The following is a 15150-nucleotide window of genomic DNA, read 5'->3' as shown; positions in this document are numbered from 1 at the left end:
AATTTCACTAGAAAATATATAATACTAGAAAATCAGTTGATGAGCATACAAAATATTAAAGAAAATTTGTTAGCAATAAAATTTGTATAACTTCAGTTAAAGTGTTGTTTCTATATCTCTAGAAATAAATTGGCACATACATTAATGTAGAAATTAACTTATAAAGCGTCGTAATATCAAATTACCGGAAGGTCATATATTTATACATAGGATAGTATAATATAATATACAGTTATATTGAATCTTCTTATTTGTTTTTCAGAAAGTGCGGTTTTAGTGACAGACTTTCGTATTGCACATCTTGTATCGTCTTTGTTATAATAGTAACTAGTGTATGCAACTGAATAATACAGATACATTTCAGGAAATTCAAGCTAGCGCCATGAGATGTGATATGAATGAACAATTTTAATGTTTAAATTTAAAAGCTGAAGATTTGAAATCATATCGAAAGTATTTTATCGTTTGGTATTATGTCGAATTATAAGGTATTCTCAGTATTAATGATGTCTAAGTAACTTTCGTAACGGTACTTCCAGTACCAAAATTAGTTTTCAAATAAACAGTGCAGAAAATCATTGCAATACAAATTATTTTACTTTACCTGTATATATGTTTTATGCCAAAATAGTTTGTAACTTGTCCCTTTGCTTACACTGCACGTCCAATGCACACGTCAACAGAATCTCAGCGTTATCATCAATAGCACATTTGTTGCTGAACTTCTTCACCTATCTGTTTAGATTTTAAGTTAAAAATTCGTAATTTTGTGTGAAAATCCCCTCGTAATATATGACATTGTGAAAAATCTGGATCTTTTTAAAAAAGAAAAATCTTAAAGATAACATCTGTCACTCTTTGGGAATTCTTTTGTACTTCATTCTTAGAGAAAATCCAGTTTCCGAAAACATTCGTTAATTTCAAAGCACGCTTCATTGGGAACGTAACTGTGAAAACACGTCAAAGGAAACAAGTTTGAGAGAAAATTCAAAGAAACCCCATTCTATGAGAAATTGAGTTCTTTCTCCTTAGAAATAATAGTGTTTTAGCTATGCATCTGCTGATTATACTTCACAACAGGTTTTTTTTTCTTTATCAGCGATCGAGCTCAAAGTGCAATATTTTGTATAATAACGTTATACTGATCGTTTTCCTGGAGATTATATATATATCTGAAAGCGACATTGATCAAGTCATTTTCCTTAACGTTGATCAAGTTAGACAGATACAATAATAATGTTAGATAATGTTCTAAAACATTAATAGCATCTAAGGAAAAGTTCAAAAAAATCTATCTAAAAATCGATACATATAATTGAACTGAGTAAAATAGTATGTCATTATAAAAGGTCATTTATACTTTCCGAGAGAAACGACTTTTATCTAAACCTAAAAGTTAATGCAGCACAGTAACTGCATCACTTATTAAAGTGAAACTTATACAGAAGTTTATCTTTATCAACCTGTTTATCGTGACTACCAAAACGACAGTACATAGTGTGATTAATGAGTTAAAGTCAATAAATGTAATTTATTCTTAAAATTCAATTTCTATTGAAGCTAAATATTGTCCAAAGATCATTTATATGTATACATACTTTCTTGCATACTGCAGTGAATGTCAATGACGCAAATATGTTTATACATACTGGTAGTTGTAATTTTTAAGAGTTACGGTATTACATATCTGTAAGTTGATGTAGATCGCAGAACTACAGCATTTTTTCCTTTCTAAAAATATCGCATGTTGAAAATTTATACTAACAACTAATTATATTCATTAAAAGTAATATGTGATCATATTATGGCAAACCACAAGTCACAACTTGCTAGTTAATTAGGTATATTTTCATATAAATAAATAATGTATTAAAATAAAATTATACAACATGTCATATTTGCAAAGAATGACATACATTTTAACACCCTAAAAATTCATTTTTCTCTATTTTCTCGAAGGTAAACACGAAAGCTTATGCAGAAATATGCCATTTTCTTAAGCTTGAGTGATCAGTTGACTGATTGATCTATATATAACTTTTTAAGTGTTAACAAGTATGTCATTGTTTGCCAATATGACGTTGTTATAGTTTTTATTTTACTTGAATAGATTATTTATTTATGTCAAAAATATACCTTATTAACTTGCAGGTTTTGACTATTGTGGTTTGATTTCACTTAATAGTTGTGCGCATACGATTTGTTAATTACGTAATATAGTAATTCATTGTAAGTATAAATTTCCAACATGTGATATTTAAAAAAAGTTTTAGTTCTGTGACTTATATCAATTTGTAGTTATATAACAAATCTCAAAAGTCACAATTACTTGTACGTATGAACATATTTGCGTCAGTGACATCCATTGTAGTATCCAAGGACGTGTACATTTTTCGGTATAGAAGAATATTAAAAAGCCTTTATATATAGCGTGTATATTGTTCAAAATTTTATAGATTATATCAGAGTACTGCAGGGTGTTTCATTTATAAAAGTAATAGTGTGTAGTTAAACATATATGTATATGCATACATGCAGTACTGTACTCAAGGGGTTTTCAGGGTTTAAATCCCCAAATTTGAACAATATATTATGAAAAATAAACATTTACTGTATTAAAATATACATATTCGAAAATCAAACGCGCCTTGAAAAAATATGCCTGGGTCAGACCCTTGATGAACTTCTACATATGCTATTGCATATATATCATCATCATGATAATAAATATTGACTTTCTTACAAAATTACTCCTAAGAAATTTTCAAATTTTACTGCGAAAAATATGTTATTCCAGTTACTTACATAAGTTACTGTTTTTTATATCAAATATTCAGGAGTAGCAAAATACAGATTTATAGTATTAGTTATTATCAGACTAATTGATATGTTCAACCATTCTACAGGTTGACCTATTAACTGAAAACTCAATCGATTTACTAGCCTTTACGATTAATTTCTCCGCCCACGGATTACCAAGTAGGTGTATATCAAAGACAGAAGAAACATTTTTTTTCTCTAGAACCTTATATTTATTTATACAGTGTGTTTCAAAACAACACCGATAACTTTTGGGAGGTGATTCCTGACATCAATATAAGACAAAAAAATGTAGACCAACCTGGGTGCACAAATGCTATCATTCGGAGTTATAGGCTGCCGAAAACACGAAAATATGAATTTTAAGATTACATAGCTCCAAAACTAAGGGACTTATCGTAGTTGGGTCAAGACTACTTAGGAACTAGTATGTGCCCTATTCACATATCCAAGTTTCAGGATTCTGCGGTATTTCCGCAACAGTTTTTATAGAGGTAGTTGGTGAGTACTTCCAATAGTCGAACTCCCTCTATAAAAATTGTTGCGTGAGTACCCTAGAATTCTGAAACATTTATTTTTGGGTAGGGCACATATTATTTTCTAAGTGAAGTCTTGACCCGACCATGGTAAGTCTCATAGTTTTGGAGCTATGGACCTTTAAAGTTCATTTTTCCATGTTTTCGGCAGCCTATAACTCCGAAAGGAAGCATTTGTGCACCCAAGTTGGTATATAATTTTTGTCTTATCTTGGTGTCAGGAATCATCTACCAAACGTTGTCGGCGTTGTTTTGAAACAGACTGTATAGTTCTTTTTATCACTTCAAACATTCAATATTTTGCTAACCGCATTCACTTTACGCACTAAGTTTTCTAGATTTAGCAACAAGTTTCAAGCTACCATAGGCTGACTACTCCGTGAACTACTTACATTATGTAACCAAGCTAGAATTTATCCATGAACTACTTACGGAGAAGACCTAATTCAGTCACCTCAATGTATCTAGACTGACTGAAGAAATTCGTCTTTTTGTCAAAATACTTTTGTATCAAACGAATAGATTTAACAATTTATTTCATTCAGGGAAAGAAAAAACCGCAAATCTTAAAAATAACTTTAAAATTTCACTAAGAAAGGAATAAATACTAGGTATAGGCATGATGTTTTTGACAAGTAATATGGCACCCTCAACGGAAAAGTTAGGAACTATTGCCTTTCACAAGTGTTTTTTGAACCCATCTTTGTGCATACTATGGTTACATAAAATTTGGGTGTGGTAAATATATTGAATGAGGCTATCTATGTTTTGTAAAATCTGTTTAGAAATTATGTAAACTCACTTGAAATGATGTAGTACTTTTAAGTTAAGGAAGTTGAAGGATTGATTGCAGGATGGTGAGTAAAGACTAAAAAGAATGTAATACGCAATGCTTTTGTAACATATGCTAAAGAAGAACATATTTATTTAGGTAGAGCAAAATATATACTTAGGTAGAGATATGGCAGAGATTGAAAGCATTGGGCACTCTTTCTAAGGTTAAGAGTTAAAATTTTTTATGGTTAAATGTACACTGTAGGCCAGTGCCGTAAGGAGAGGCTGATCCACTAAGCCTACCCTCTCTTAGTATATTGGTTTCAAAGTTTGATTCTGATAATATGCAGGATATTTCATTTGCAATCCCTTATAATACTTTTCTTATAATTTATCACAAGTATTGTACAGTTCTGTTGAAAAGGAAAACTTTCTTCCCAGAAGCTCCTTTAACTCTACATAAGATTTCAACAAATTTGGTATGTACTGAATCTTCTTATGGGGGATGGGGCTCTTTCTCGTGAGCATAAGCATTAAAATTTATCCTCTTTGAGTTGCGAATAAGAACGTTAAAAGAGAAACAGGCTGCTCAAGGTTTATTTTTTAATTTTATTGAACTGCTTTGCCTAATTGTTGGCTCATGCGACTTCATAGTGCGTGGTCTTTGGTTCTACTCTCAATTGAACCAATAACATTTCTGGTGTTGATCCATCATCATGAAGCGCCACGGTAGTTCAGTGGTGGAGTGATTTGATCGTGTTCTACCGTTTTCTCAAATTTTCTTCATTTCATCATTTCGGTCATTATTATATCCCTTGTCATCGAAGGCATAATAATGGGTCATAAAATTGAAAGATTTCATTTCATCTTTTATCATCATGACGCAATTGGGGAATTACGTCGATTAAAAAGTAGCATTCTCAGGGTCAGTATCAAACACAAAGTCAGAAGTAATGAAACCTCAAAGCTGATGCACTGACCACGCATAATCAAGTAGAAGATGCTGCTATAGCTAGCTATAGACCTTCATAGATTGTAGCGGCAGTGAGTTGAATGCTTCTTTTTAACTGTTTACTAATTTCATCAGTGTTTGAAAGCCGTATAAATATAAAAATAAAATCTATTTGTTACTCGATTGCCCTGCAATTCGACTCACTTCTGTGTATTGAAATAAATACTTAACACGATGTCGTATAAGTATGAGTCTGGTCAAGCGGCGAACATTTCAGCCGGTGATGGATAGCAGTGCATCATCTTATGTATTCTATATGTAAGCGGCTCAAGGAAGCATACTGGTATGTCACATTTTTTTTTTTTTTTAATTTTCGAGTAAATTGGGGAAGAAGGTTCAACATTCCCAAGCAATTCAATGCAATGACACATACATAAGAAGCTTCTTCTACTACTACTGCATAAGAAGCTTCTACTAGTATCTACTTCCGAATTAAACTACCTACATATTATTTTATGGTTCAATCCGAACCCATTCAACGTAATAACTCATTTTAACCGGAAGTGAAGCTTACCATTATTTTTGCCCAAGCCGCTAAAATATAGGTCTATAAGGGTGGCCCTTAATTTTTGATTTCTGAATTTTTTTGAGTTTTAACTCACAAGAAAACTTAGCTCAACCAATATTAGTGCCAAATACATAGTTTTCGGGCACACTGAGGTGGATAATAACACTCGCGATACCATTGAAGTCTAACTTTAGTCTCTGTCATCATGAGGAATTGGGAAGCTTGAAAAATAAAATGTGTAAATAACCCGTATCTATGACGCTCCAACATTACAAACCACAGTGATGTTAAATACCGCCTTGATTGTTGTAGAATAAAGAAGTGAACGTGAAGATCTGTTGAAGTACACTGAATGTTGTGTGTTGATAATAAAACTTGGAAGATTCTATCACCAATTGTTGCCAAGTCACTTTTATTTCTTACTGGTAGATGGTTATCCAGACACCCTGTATTTAATCCTCTAGAAGCTAAAAATTACGGGAAGGGGTACTCAACCTTCCCAAAGAAACAATACCCGTATTTTTTTTTGGGGGGGGGGAAGAATCAAGAAAAACTTATTGAGGCGGAGTTCCCTAGCACGATTAAGAGCCACACCTTTCTTTCGGAAGGTAATGGATTAGCAGTGTTTTTGTTTTTACTAATATCACATTTTTTATACGTATTCACAAGACTATACAACTCCATAAAGCATGGAAAAGTATTTCATTCCTAATTTCCCACATTTAACTTGAACGTTCATTACTATAAAGTACTAGTCAAAACTCTGTTTTACATTCTAAAATCTTATGTCAGTAAGAAAGATCCGATTGGGTTGCAAAAACTACAGATTTACAGAAAAGTAAAAATTAAATCAACGGTAAAACATAACCACACACAAAATGAAAGTTCTGTGGACCGTACACTTGGGTACGGATTAAATGTATTTTGTTACACAGAATTAAAAGGTCGAAACCTCAAGACGATCGACGGTATCAACTTATCAATCGGCGCAAAATTTCCCCGAATTTTGGTACGAATATTGATACGTAAGACAGCACATACGTTTTTCGACCATAAAACAAAATTGACACGGTCGAACGTCTAAGGTTTTCGAAACTTAAAAAATGTGTAACTAAATAAATCGAATCCCTACCCCGAGGTACGGTGCACAGAATTTGTTACTGTGGCTGTGTAATTTTTGAAAAAAGTAAGAAAGAACAAAAAGAAAGAAGTTACGTTGGGCTTCAACAAAAGTCCCAGCCAAGTAAAGATAAAAACTGGAATTTATTTAGTAGCTCAAAACAGTTTTTGTTACAAAGCCGAAGTCAGTTTTGTTAGAACACTACATGGGATTGATCTAATACGTGAGTAAGTTTTCAATCCGCGAAGGAACTCTAAATTGAAACCAATATATTGGAAAACTGATACTTGCGTTGCTGAAAATTGCACTGGTTTCAATGAAAAGGCCGAAACTATTTTTGAGAAAACGGATACTGCTTTCGATAGACAACCCAAAACTTTCTTGAAAATTGCCCAAACCGCTTTAGGCGAAAATCGAACCGGTTTTTGTGAAAAACTGAACCGACTTCGTTCCAAAATCGAACCTGTTTAGGAGAAAGCCGAAATGTTGATTTTCTGTTTGTTATTTTTTTTTAATCGGTTCTCATCTTTTAGGAAAACTGGTTTTGCCCATCCCTAGGCAATATATTTTGTTTTGACGCAATTAGCAGCATATTTTTTAAAGCTTCGTAATCATCTCCATTAGTTGGTTATATCAGCAGACAACGGGAAATGGAATATTCCCTCCCCCTAACGATGTGAAAAATATGGTCCACGATTATCTATTAGCAGGGACGTACGCAGGGGGAAGGTCCTGGGGTCCGGCCCCTCCGAAATTTCTACTTTTGTGTAAATTTAGCCTAATTTTTAGGGATTTTAGGGGCAATTTTAGGAATTTCAATATAAAATACCCTCATATTGAGTTTGAATCCCCCTCCCGAAATAAATTCCTGCGTATGCTACTGTCTACTAGTAGCTGTTACATTTTGAAGTAATGTAGTGTACATGTTCCTCGAGATTCTTTTACAATGCTTGGATTGGAAACCGGTCAAAAGTGAGTAATCTACCACTTCTCACAATAATTACATACAGATACTCTATGATTTAAAGAAATACTTTTCGCAATAGCTTTTGTAAAATAAAATGATTAGATTTTCGTAGAATATAGCAAATTTTTTCTGACGACTCCCAGCCTTCTTTACTTATGAAGCTGAAATGAATCAATAGTGACGGACTTAATAGTGACGTACCGTATTTCCAATGTAAATAAAATATTTTCGTAAGAAATTTCGTAAGTAAAATACGCGAAAAACACACACACACACACACACACACACACACACACACACATATATATATATATATATATATATATATATATATATATATATATATATATATATATATATATATATATATATATATATATATTTTAAGATTAGATATTTATTCGTATAGTTCAGGATTGAAATAATGAGATGGGTAATCGCTACCTTCAAGAATACACAGAATCACTAGTTAATTTTCCACTAAAACGATAAACTGTATTAAAAATTATGTGAAAATATTTGATTATCATTACGAATCTTTTTTTAAAAAAAAATAGAGTTCTAGGTGATATGGAAGTCCATAAAATTTATTACGGAATTGTATTGTATATATATTGCAGGATTAAGAAGAGAAGAATCTATCTTTCGGAAATGTCTTATTATTGTATGAACTTTTACGATAAAAATATGAGAAATTAACGATAATAATAAAATAATTCGTGAGAGAACAATATCTACGTCGTGTACAGGATTCGAACCCGCGAGAAACTGTTCAAACTTTCTCGAGCTTAGTATTTTAGTCTGCCTCACCAGTGGTTCTCAGCCTTTTCGAGATGAGAGTTCCTTTGGGCGAATGTGATTGCGCTGAGCACTCCCTTCATTTAAAACCCAATCCACGCATGCACAAGCCTGAACGTAAGACTAGGGCGAAGCAGCTTAAGAAGCAGAAAAAGGCTTCATTTTTTAACACCATCCTTGAAGAATATGTGTAGATAGATAGAGAGAAATTCAAAGGAAAGTTTATTTCTATAATTTGTCTTTTAGTAGCCATCTTCTTTGCATCCCTTCTATCAAGTCTATCACCATAAATAGTCTATCCCCTTTGGAAATAAGAACGTCCAAGCTGAGAATACCGTACTGTGCTAGACAATGTTACCCGTCATTATTAATCAAAGAAGAGTAATCATAAAAATAAATTGGTAATTTACTAATAACTCTATAAAGATATTTAGTGTTATATTCAGTACTATCATGGTCTTCATTGACTATTTTTTAAGGAAACATTTTCCAATCAATTGTCCTGAAGTTAAACAATTGCGTACGACCCAGAGACGGATCTAGAAGGTAAAACCTGGGGGACAACCAGAATCCACACTATGATAGATTCTAGCTATACTATACCTACTACTACCTACATGAGCTATACTATACTTACATGAGCTTACTATAAACCTTCATAAACATATAAATAATAGCTTCACGGACCCGAGCTAAATCCGTCTCTAGTCCGACCAATAAATTATATATACAGGCTGTAACGGGAGTTAATGCAAATACTGCGGTTAAGTGATTGTACGTGACTAGTACTGAGCAAAAAAAATCATAGAAACATGTTTTATTTAATGTCCAGTGGTATGTCCTCAAACGCAGGTGGTAGTATCTCCAGAAACTGAAGGAAAGTCTGTCCATTCAGGTTATTGTTTCGGACGATTGGCTCAACAAGTGCCAAGCGTATAGAACGTCGGCTCGAGGTCGGGTATCATATGGCAGTGTGGAGAACATCAGTGAAGAAAAGCTTGCATCCATTTCCAAGCCTTCATAATGGTAACGTGGCCTTTTGTACATGGGTAACGCAACATGAGCACTTAATCCGTACCGTACCGTACATCATGTTCACTGACAAGGCTATTTTTAAGCGAGATGACATAGCCACAATAGGCATTATTAGTGTGTTGCCAATCAGCATCCTACTATCTCCATAAATTTTCAGCACAGATTCTTGGTTAATATTTAGTGTGCCTTGGTGAGTAACATACTATTTGGTCTAGTCGCCCTGGACAATAACCTTAATGAACAAACTTTCCTTTAGTTTCTGGAGACACTATCACCTGCGTTTGAGGACATACCATTGAACATTCGCCAAAACATGTATTTTCATTAATGGTACTACTAGTAATAAATCGGTGAATACGTACATGGGGTTTTTCCTTTTTACTCCTTTCCCCAATTTACTCAAAAACTAGTCGTTTCATGGTATATAATATATTCCTATGAACTTTTTTCATTATACTAGTCATGTACAATCGCCTACCGCAGTATTTGCATTACCTCCCGTTACACCCTGTATATATAATGAATAGCTCCTAAGGAAGATTGACTCTTAGCCCCAGAGGTTCATATAAGACAGACGTTTTCAATCTACTTCATTTCACCACTCCCTTTTTTATCATATGTTCTTGCCAACGACCAACATAAGTAATTTCCGAATTGTAGTAAGCTTTCTTATTACTGTTGCTTTAAGCTTAGAAAAAAAAATGTCTATCAAATTAAGAAATTTAATATAGCCTTAAAAATACTTTTTCCGCTACCTGTTTCTAATTGCATACATCTTTCACGACTCCCAGGTTAAGAAACTCCGATATAGAGAATTTTAATTTAATAGAAACCTATGTATGAATAAAATAAAGCCAAACTTATTCTGCTGCTCACATTGTGATGAATCTCAAACTAAGTGCAATAAGTAAATTATTGTAGTAAAAGTGGCAGCATATTTCCAATGTTGTTGATAAACCCATAACCAAAGGTATCTGTAGTAGGACTGAAGCCTACGACAAACTGTTCTTGCGGCTACCAGTCTAATGCCAAAGAACATCTGTATCTATAATTATCCAATTATTAATATTATTATTATTATTATTATTATTATTATTATTATTATTATTATTATTATTATTATTATTATTATTATTATTATTATTATTATTATTATTACTTAGGTTGATGTGATGAATATAATCAACTACACATATGTCATGCTGTTACTGTAAATACTTCAACTTGTGTAGTGCCATCTGATGCCTGCAGTATGGACTTCTAGCAATACTGCGAATGATTTATACGAGGACTATTTTTTCAACCTTCTTTAATCTACCAGAGTAGTAGTACGTGAGATAACGGAACGGGGATTGAATTTTGAACACCCCCACCAGAACTTTGTCCACCCCATTTGGGTCTTACGGGCTACGCAGTTGCCTCCCTCCTGAATTTGACATTTTTATATATTTTAATCCAAAAGATAATAATAGTGCAATGAAAAACCTTAAAATCTACTGAAATCAAGTGTTTTGAGCCCCCTAAACAAAATCTGAAATGACACTGCTGACCCGCACACCAAAGCAGACAAACCCTGCCGTTCAATCATTGTGGAGTAGGGATTTGGAAAATATATTTAATGTAATCGTAGTTTGAACTACGTGATGCAATGCGATTTCTCCAGGCGGCTGTTAAAATTTCAAGATCAGACAGTTCAGAAATCATACTTTACCCCTTCACGAAATACGTGATTCAAACGTTCATGAAGATCGTTTGCTATCACAGAGTTTCACGCTTTGCTACTTTCGTCATGTACGTCGATAAGTCTTTCTTCAAAGTTTGTGCTGCACTTTTGCACATAACCATCTCTTATAAAGTTCCCGTCATAACCTTTACTCATTCGACGATAAACTATGGCTGTATTATGGCCTACTGCCTGGAGAAATTTAAGTATATCATATAGTTCGCACTTGGCGAGTGTTTCGATTGTACCTGCTTTATTTTCACGCTCGCTTATGATTGAATGGCGGAGTCCTGAATGTAAGGACGCAATGTGAAAAATGTAGGAAAGATGTTAAGGCGAGGAAAAATGAAACAAGATTACGTTTTCAAATGTAATGCAAGAATCAATTGTGTGCAATGTTGTTAGGAAAAATCGGCAACAAAATCATTTTCCGAGTATGCTCGATTGCCATTGGAAAAGATGCTATATTTTACTCTATATTTTACATGAAGAGCTATGTAAAGGAAGTGCACAAAATGATAATAGACGTGTCACAAAACTTGCCACATAAATATATGCGTCTTTACGCCATATGAAGTGTTTCTCCACTATTCTCGTTTAGGAGTACCCAACGTCGCTGACGTGACTGATTTCTACACACGCACCCACTTGCTACCGCTTGGGTTACCCTGCTGCGCCCTACCCTAACTCGGGTGCTTTTCAATGGCTATCTAGCACAAGTTGGTAAGTTGGTTTGTATTTTATACTCAACACTTCTAAAGCCAATATACACCCACCATGAGAAACGTTCTCTAAGGCAGCAAGAACAGTAAGTCAGTGCATTTTGTGCTAAGAGAAGATAATGTTGCTTGAATGTAAATGTGGTCCCCTAAAATAAGATAGTGTCCTGAATGAAACTTAATTTTTACCTTACCTAACCTCTCAGTCAAAAATAGCAATGCCTTCGGCAGGAGACTTGTAACTTTTGATCAGTTACTTCTGTTCATTAGTTGGCGGGGCTTAACTGAATAAATGCTAAAGTTTTACCTTAGCAATAAGGTAGGAGTATAAATAATTTGAAATTAGAAAGTATAATTTTTGTTCTGATCAATCTGATGTGTTCCCATATTATTCTTGACATAAATAGATTTTTAGAGAATACTGAGTTTATTTATTTAATCAGATAACTAAGAAAACTTTTTGAGTAGTTACGGTTCAAATTCATTTCTCTTGTTTCTAATGTACTGAATATGTGATAATATGGTGTATTAGGTTGTTGCGAATAAATACCTGCTTTGAAATCTTGTGAGAAACTCACCTTAGCAACAGAACACAGGGATGGAAAATAGTCACGCACCTAATGTGACCTTATACTTAATACACGTCCAGTAAAGAGACTGGTGTACCCGGGGGAGGGTGTATGAAAGTATCCTATGGATAACACACAATGGAGGGTGATTTTTATTTAAGAATTCAAACGGGAACATTCTGTGCAGCAAATTGAAAAAAAAAAAAAAACATTAACAGGACATAAGGAACAGGAATGAACACACCATTCGCCATTGGTTACTCAAATTTCGTTCCGGTGACACGAACCTCATGAGTACAGACAAATATGTTTGAATGAGCTTTTCAGGAACACCGTAAAACCAGGTTCTTTGAAAAGTATTCATGCTATTGATGGCAAGTCAATCCTTACACCATGTCACTATCGTTCTATGGTTCCGTAACAGTAAGATAAAAAAGATGCACTTAAATGAGTCACCAGCTAACAAGAATTGTCGTTTGGAGATGTGTGGTTGTCTGAGCGTAAGAATACCCGGAATAGATTCTTAGGTTGAATTGTCACTTTTGATGAAACATGGATATGCTACAATAATCGTAAACAGTCAAGACAATGATTGCATCTTGATCAAGGTCCAGGACGATTTTCAAAGCCCCTAGAATATGTCCTTGCCGTTATGATGATATATACCTACATTGGGGTTGACTTATCATCTCTTTCTCCGCCGAGACAAAATCATCAGTGCGAATTGTTATAATGTTGAACTCCATGAAATACATCGCAAATTTGACCGCAAGCATCCAGAAATGTTCAAAAGACATGATGTCCTCAGGTTGTATACAAAAATGCACACGTAAATGTCACGCAAAGGACGTTACAAAATCTCCTTGAGTCGCAGTGTGAATTTTTTCTCATTTATCATATTTTCATGATGTCTTTGCCACCGACTACCATCTCTTCAGGAACTTGTTGGGAGGGATGACCTTCTCTGATGGTCGGCCAGTGTAATGTGCAGTTGGGGAATTCTTCACATTGCAGTCTTCCTCTAGACCGAGCGAGGCAAAAGTTTGTGGTTATAGACGGCGACAATTTAAATTAACTAGGTTTTCATTTTTTGCCTTTGGAAATGACGCCCTTGCAAAGTATATTGCATTTGCACAACCTAATAACAGGAATTGTAATGGTTACTCACAAAATAATCTTTTCACAGAAGTTCAACATTACCTCATACAAGGTTAATAGTTTTTCTTTCACACGACAGGAGCACATTTTCACCTCTAACTAGGTCAATTATATTTCTGTTCTTCCAAATCGGGATATTTTGGCGAGAGTCCTTTTATCCCTTCTATCGGTAGAAAAGTAAATAATCGACACACAAGTCATTATTATTTTATTCCCGTTGGATGAATCAGTTATGATTGTCCGGAGAGTGACACGAATCTTAGACCCAAAGATGACATGACATGTCGCATTCTACTAATATTCTAACGTGCTATAAATTTAGATTATATGTATGTAGCTGTCAGAGTAAAACTATATAACATCAAAAGTATTTAAAATACTGTAGTGAGGATAGGGCGCAGAGAAATGAGTGAAAAAGATTGTCACGGCGGAAAACTGGGACAAAATGTAAATCTTAGGGAAAGTAAGCTTTAACACGTTCGCTACCGACACAAAAAATATATTTGGGACGCATTGGTTTTCACCAAGGACCAGCGTCCCATATGTAAGACGCTCGGGCTCGTTCTAGCAGATGGTCTGTGGGTAAGGTAATTTTCTTATGACCGGTCTATAGTGACGGTTTATGTCTATGAATCGGTCCCTCGTAAAATCCGCTGTGTCCAATATATTTGGTAGCCAACGTGTTAAACCAGGACTATTCTGGTCAAAATGGGACTATGATAACCAGCTGTATTCCTATCTCCAAACACACAAAGTTCTCGTACAAATTCAAACGGAATCACTAGTAACATAAAGAAAAACATAGCTTTGGAAGGACTTACAAGGTAGCAGCACGTCCGCGTTCAACTAACTCCAACCGTTCCAAGGTACGCTATGATCTTAGTATAAAGTTTGGGAAAAATTTTACTTTAGATATGTGAGGATTCAACTCCATGGGAACTCATTTATTGGCGACATCAGTATTATACTGCACGGAAACCGAATTCTACATAATAAATAAATACTTCTCTTCTCTAATATGAATATTAACTATTAAAAATAGTTACAAACCTATAGTTCAAAATTGTTTCGTCTATATTACACCTGTATTATTAATAACAATAATATATGTATGTATGTTTAAATGTACGTATGTATTGTGTTTGGTGAATTATTTAATGTTTTCATTTTCATATTCTGAAAGAACATTTTGGTTGCTTTTAGTATGTAAAAAAAATTATGGGTCTCCCCACAACAACTTGCTGGCTACACCCCTGTTCATGTGCTAAAACAGAATGGGCAACAGCAAGAACAGGACCCTCAAGTTCGGTAAGTTGAATATATTTTGACTTATATTACACTATTTTCTATGTATTTAACTTTATTATTTTTGAGTGGGACTTGTTCTGAAAGTATACCTTGGAGCTCATAG

The 15150-nt window shown here is 34.1% G+C and overlaps 2 long non-coding RNA genes across 13 annotated transcripts in view; one reads left to right on the top strand and one right to left on the bottom strand.

Moving 5' to 3' along the window:
- Window positions 1-15150, top strand: part of LOC145664342 (uncharacterized) — a 361655-nt gene that overhangs the window by 64461 nt on the left and 282044 nt on the right. The window contains exon 2 of one of the 2 annotated variants that reach the window (XR_014127406.1): window positions 14943-15047. The exons of the other annotated variant lie outside the window; for it this stretch is intronic. This is a non-coding gene — a long non-coding RNA (uncharacterized LOC145664342). The remainder of the gene's footprint in view (window positions 1-14942; window positions 15048-15150) is intronic. 2 annotated transcript variants of the gene reach the window in all.
- LOC145664340 (uncharacterized) overlaps window positions 1-15150 on the bottom strand; it is a 513034-nt gene that overhangs the window by 243303 nt on the left and 254581 nt on the right. Inside the window, exon 1 of one of the 11 annotated variants that reach the window (XR_014127399.1) lies at window positions 605-723. The exons of the other annotated variants lie outside the window; for them this stretch is intronic. This is a non-coding gene — a long non-coding RNA (uncharacterized LOC145664340). Of the gene's footprint in view, window positions 1-604; window positions 724-15150 lie in introns of those variants that run through there. 11 annotated transcript variants of the gene reach the window in all.

Source organism: Thermobia domestica, chromosome 11 (assembly GCF_964235325.1).
Source record: "Thermobia domestica chromosome 11, izTheDome1.hap1.1, whole genome shotgun sequence".
In the NCBI taxonomy this organism is placed as follows: Eukaryota; Metazoa; Arthropoda; class Insecta; order Zygentoma; family Lepismatidae; genus Thermobia; species Thermobia domestica.
This window is presented reverse-complemented; position numbering and strand designations above follow the sequence as displayed.